The 6,000-nt window shown below is 31.1% G+C and overlaps 1 long non-coding RNA gene across 6 annotated transcripts in view; it reads left to right on the top strand.

Moving 5' to 3' along the window:
* Positions 1-1,738: 1,738 nt before the first annotated feature.
* The window catches only part of LOC148605288 (uncharacterized), a 43,546-nt gene continuing 39,284 nt past the window's right edge, over positions 1,739-6,000 (top strand). For 4 of the 6 annotated variants that reach the window (XR_015916060.1, XR_015916063.1, XR_015916061.1 and 1 more), the window contains exons 1-2: positions 1,836-1,965; positions 5,188-5,351. This is a non-coding gene — a long non-coding RNA (uncharacterized LOC148605288). Of the gene's footprint in view, positions 1,977-5,187; positions 5,352-6,000 lie in introns of all 6 variants that reach the window. The other 2 variants (XR_015916065.1, XR_015916064.1) reach the window with 2 other exon arrangements.

Below are 6,000 nucleotides of genomic sequence, written 5' to 3'. Positions count from 1 at the left end.
TACATGTCCGATTAGGTTACAAGTTTTTATAGAAATCAGGCACTTTGAGAATATCACCAATAATGTTTCTGACATATGTTGTGAAGTCCATTGATACATGCATATGATGCAGTGCCTTTACATAATGAATCTTTATATTTATATATATATTATCTATAAAAACTTGTAACCTAATTGGACATATATTTAATGATAATCTTAGTTTAGTTCAAATGAACTTTGTATGTAGTACATAAAAATCTAGCAATTTAAATATACTTTATTTATAGACATACCATAATCATTTACGTAGAGAAATACTGAAATCAATATCAATGTTTATACTTTGTATATTTAGATGTTGACATTTAAGTCGTAAAATATCTTATCTTCCTTTCAATTGAGAAAAAGTAAAAATAGTTTATTTATTGCCCATAATAACATGGTGTGAATGGTCTTGACAATTTTAACAATTTTCTGTAAATGCCAAATATTTCATATTATATATCTGTGTGCATGATTTAACATGATAATACAGATTAGTGAATTATCTACATATTTTGATAAAACGTTTGATGAAAAGTATTCAAGAGAGATTCATGATATTTGATGTACAAGTATACTATTAAAATATTGGCAACTGAAATCTCTCACATATTAATCTGACTACATGTATACATGTTATTAACAGGGGGATTCAGGCGGGGGTGTGGAGGCCGTGCGCTCCCTCCGCCTAAAATTTCCAAAGCATGGGTTGTCAGGGGTAGATTTGGATGGTTTTAGGTTGAATATTTCTCGCTAATTTTACCAATTTTATCAATCTGACTACATGTGTCCATATTATTACATGTTTATGCACAGGTGTGATATATTCCCAGCATGAAAATGCATACTGCACTATATGTTTTGTTCTTAAACTTGTTCAGTCTACAAAAGCAATCAAATAATTCATGTATGCTGCAAATACATTTGAAGCCTATCAGTATAGATTTGACCACGCAATGTCTGATTACTACACTTACTTGTATTGGGTTTACCACGGGTGCCTGATTTGATCTAAACTTTGTCTGGAAAAATTACTCTCCAGTTGTGTCGTAATTGTCACAAGCACTGAACAAAATAAAAAATTATACATGTTATAGGTAAAAAAATCAAATCGCTACCTGCTGAGCATATATATGTTAATACAGTGATATCGGTAATAATATACTTTTAACATGTTTTAAATCTTTCAAAGAATACAAAATATTCTTTTTTTCTTAGATTACCAATATATGCATATCAAATTTTGATTGAATGCAAATAAGAGTCGTATTACATTACCATAAGTTGGACTTTAAAACTGGACATGCTTTTGTGACTGACATTCTAGTACTCTATCCCTTTTAATACATGTACCCACAAAGAATTTAGAAAATCATTTGGAGGATTCGCTGTTTATGTTTGCCTGTCTATTTGTTTTGAATTAAAGTGTCATGTATATATAATAATAATAATATAATATTGAATCTAATTAGGGAGTAACGAATCAAATGCGCTCATCCTTTGATCCCCACTTTGCTCAATTTTCATTCCCAACTTAACTCCATAAATTGGAGGGCAACCCCTTACTTCGTCCGTGATCTCATTATACGATTTGAGTGCAGATCTGCCTTTAAACCAGGCAGAAGCTTTTGAGAAGTGATTCATGCATTTCTTAATCCAAAATATCGTATTTATTTAAAATTTCTTTTGTAGTATTAAAGTAAGTCAATACAATGTGGACAATACCAGATATACACATAAAGTTGTTTAAATATGCACCATTTTATCTATTATATAGGTAGTATCATATTTGGAGCTTTAAATAAATTACAAAGGAAACCATGTACGTATTTGTATCTAAGTAAATAAACACCAAGCGACCACTAACTATGAAGTGAACTTAGGGTTATTTGATTAAATTGCAAGTTGAAATAGTATATTTTATTGAAGAGAAACACGGAGGTAAGTTACACGTACGTTTAACTTCTTTTGCGTTGCCATTCTTAGTGTCTCACCGTGTTAATAGGATAAGTATTTTAACGTCTTTCGCGCTATTCATGACATGTAACATTGCAAATGAAAGTTACAAAAATGACAATTTCTTAATATTGTTGACGTCATTATTTATTTGATGAACTTTGCTTGCTTTGTACATATGTAATTTGACTTTTTGTTGTATTATCTATGTGCCCCTACTATATCTATGTCTTTCGAATTTCGTTTCTCTGAAATCGATTCAACTGTGTACTTGGTCATTCTTGGCTGTACGTGTGATTGTCTATTATTCTGTAGAGTTCTTGCTTTCATCTATTGATAATTTAATTTCGACATTCTACTTTCAAATGCATTTAACAAACACCAATAAGATATCCAATATTACAAGAGAAATAGACTAAATATAAATTTAATTAAATTTATGTTTTACCTGTTATTTTCAGATTGTTATTGGACAAGAACCACCAAAATGTCCTTGAAATAAATACTCGAAAATTCATTTTAGTTCAATGTGTTTTGAATCAACTTATGTTAACATTAACCTATTCGTCTAACAAAATTTGGGACCTTAAATATCGCAGCAAATTTATTCCTTAAAATATACCGAGATAATTCTCTTGAAGTAAAATAATCATCTATGGATATCGTATTATGTAAAATGCTTCGAATCCATAATGACTAGCAAGATATAGTAAAAACATAGATTTTCACATTTGTATGCACCAATTTATTTTTAGGCGTTAAAAAGTAACTTCAGCATTTTTAACAATAATATATGCTTATTAAACATATGAAAACGCTCATCATGTTTGACGTATTTACATTGTAGCAGGAATTGATAAGCGATCAACGCTCGCTCTTAAATTTATATAAATGCGCTTAATTTGTGTTTCATATTGATCACCTGTGAAACTGCCATCTCTTGAAACTTTGACACCTAGGACGCAGAACATTTGAAAGACCTGCGTGGTGTTTGATCGGAACTCCTCGGATTTTTTCATAATAACTTCTTCACGTTGTGGTTAAACAAGGCATTTTTAGCCGAACCAAGAACTGTTTTACCGATAAAATTACAAATACTTGGAATATCTTAAGCCGGCTCCCACTGATAAAATGATCCTTCATCAATTTCGCAAAAAATTGTAAATGACATGAAACCATTTTATTCAAAAGAGAGCTTACTTCACTCACACTTAAGGCAAACATCTTCCTTAAACTATGAAATTATTCGGAAAAAAAAGCCCTCTTCCTTCATTTGAAACGATTAGTCGTATAATGATCTTATAATAAATGTTGAAGAGTTTAGGAGGCTCAATGTAAATGCAGTACAATGACACAATCAGTAATCACGAATTGGTTTCCAAATATAATACTTTTTTTACGATTTATTGGAGTTGAAATATATATATTCAATCAGAGCGTCTTCCTGTCTCCCTGACCTGAAATCTATTACATCATATATATATGAACGCAAACATTAGTTGTTTTCTAAATCGACCGCCAAACAGTTTGAGTTAAAGAATAATCAAGCAAACCAATATTACAGCGAAAATCAAAAGCAATCCAGGGAAAAAGACCAGACACGAAACACAGACAGACACAACAGGCAACATATAATAACCAAAATAATACATGATTTTTAAATGTTTCTGTCGTAATGTATGACATACTGATTGATAAGAAATACAAATACTTATTTTTAATGAATTTCGGTATCCATATGTGTAATTTAGTTACTAGTTGCGTCGGCTACTGGAATCGACTGTGTGACTCTTCTCGACCATATGAGATTAAGGGAGAATGATATCTCATATGGATGTCATCCAGTAGCTTCTCCATAGCGTTATAATCATTGACTTGGAGATTGACCCCGTTGTGGATGACGAGAGCGGTAGTTTTGCTCGCAAGTTACTGCAATTGATATAAACAGGCTACCCAGTTTGTATGATGGGTGCTCCAAGGAAGTGATTAAGACGTCAATGCATTTTAGTTTAAGAATGACAGATGATCGGTTCATCTCAATTTTAGAATGTTTATCAGATCAGAATCAAAATTAAACTAATTTTCATCTGTAAATATTGTCTAATGTTAATGGTCAATTAAAGCTCGTGATGCTATAGAATATGACAATATTTTCCCCGAAAAAGGATTGAAAACTATTAAAAAGCATATTTCATGTATAATATTTCACACATGAAAACATGACCTTTGAACAACTATGCGCACTGTATAGACGACTCGTAACGTATCACCTAGCTAACATTATACAGATGCGTTTATAAAATAATTTCGAGTGTTTGCAATTCGATAATTTCAAAATATAACGATAATACACTCTTCAAAGCCTTAACATTTCCCATTTTAGCGTTTGTGCATCGTTAATCGTGCGTTTACCCATCGGTTTGCGTAAACACACGATAGAAGCAGTCGTTTAAACGCACAATAGACGCGTTCGTTTATTTTTGTATTTTGATTTAAATGTTTTTTTATTATTATTATAAATTTATCTATTTCCATTAATTCAATTTTCTATTTTTTTTTCTCCTTCGTCATTATTTGTTGATATTATTATGTTTCATAGTTCGTTTTTCGTGTGTTAAACAAGGCTGTGATTGTTCGTCTATTGTGCCTTGAAATGCAAGATAGAAGCGCTCGTTTACATTGCCTTTTGTGAGCGTTAAGCGTGCGTTTAGGTATCATGCGTCTCAAGGAATATAGGCATTGTGTATATGTCAAAGAGACAAAAACCCCAACGGGATTAACATGTCAGCCGAAGGTCACCGATTAGTCTTCAAACCGAAAACACCCTTCAAACGATTGTGATGTAACCAGATGATGTCATTTTTAGCAGCAACATATTAGCTTATCATTTTGACAATTATCAAGAATAACCTAAAGAGATACATGATAGCGTCGGTACAAATTATTGCAAGTACAAGTGACAATTTGAACTTAAGTATTACCTTCATACAAACAATTTTATAAAATGGTACATGTAACACACAGCATATAATAACCAACTAGAATTACCTACATTGGTAATTGGCGGTTGTTAAATTTGCAGTGTATTTCTTAAATCCATATAGACACGAATGATTCTTCCCGAAATCATCAGAATCGAATTTCTAATTTTGAGTGAAAAACTATCACCTTCCAGAAATCCCTCGTATTTATCTTTGTCTTTTTCAGAATTTTCATTATGGATCAAAACGTTGCTACCAGATTTCCATTGCCGTATTGTGTTCGATGAGAAATTCTTAGGTAGAGAACAAAAAATCTCTACATCAATTCCAAATACAATGGGATGCGTTCTTGTCATCCATTGAACTTAAACAGAAAGACAAGTCAAATACGTAAGTTAAACACTATCTCGTCATATCTAAACACGGAAGAAAAGGAAGTGTATTTTATATTTTTAATTGTTTGTCTGTGTGTTTAGTTTTGAATGTTCATATGAACAATTAAACATTCCAATGAAGCAAAAAACACATTGACATGTTTTTTTTGTTTTTGTTTTTGTTTTTGTTTTTGTTTGTTTTTGTTTGTTTTTTTTGTTTTTTTGTTTTTTTTTGTAGTTTTATACACACAATATAATGTTATATTAGTTTGAACATTAACACGAATTTATATTACTTAACCTTTGAAAATATGGCAAATTTCACTGAACAAATTTAGAATGATTGTCCGAAGGTCACAGAATGCATCGTTTTTTAATGCTTTACTATCACTTTTTAAATGAATCATAAAAAAACACCAATCATATATATTCCTAATTTTGACATGTATACACGTGTTTCCAGGAAAAATATCTCATCAGCAGCATTATAATCAAATGTGAATTCATGAATGCATATAGATGTATGACATTTTTGAAGTTTTTGTATGTAACCATTATAACTAACACGTCAAAGAAACGTAACTCCAAATGTTATTTTGTTTGGATCCTGTATTTTCCTTTACTCGCAATATGAATTTTCGACAGGGATCGCGGAAAAAAGACAA

The sequence above is a fragment of the Perna viridis genome, chromosome 10 (genome assembly GCF_037379345.1).
Source record: "Perna viridis isolate PV_CMFRI_1.1 ecotype Kerala chromosome 10, ASM3737934v1, whole genome shotgun sequence".
NCBI lineage: Eukaryota > Metazoa > Mollusca > Bivalvia > Mytilida > Mytilidae > Perna > Perna viridis.
The sequence above is the reverse complement of the archived record's forward strand: the minus strand, read 5'-3'. Positions and strand labels throughout refer to the sequence as shown.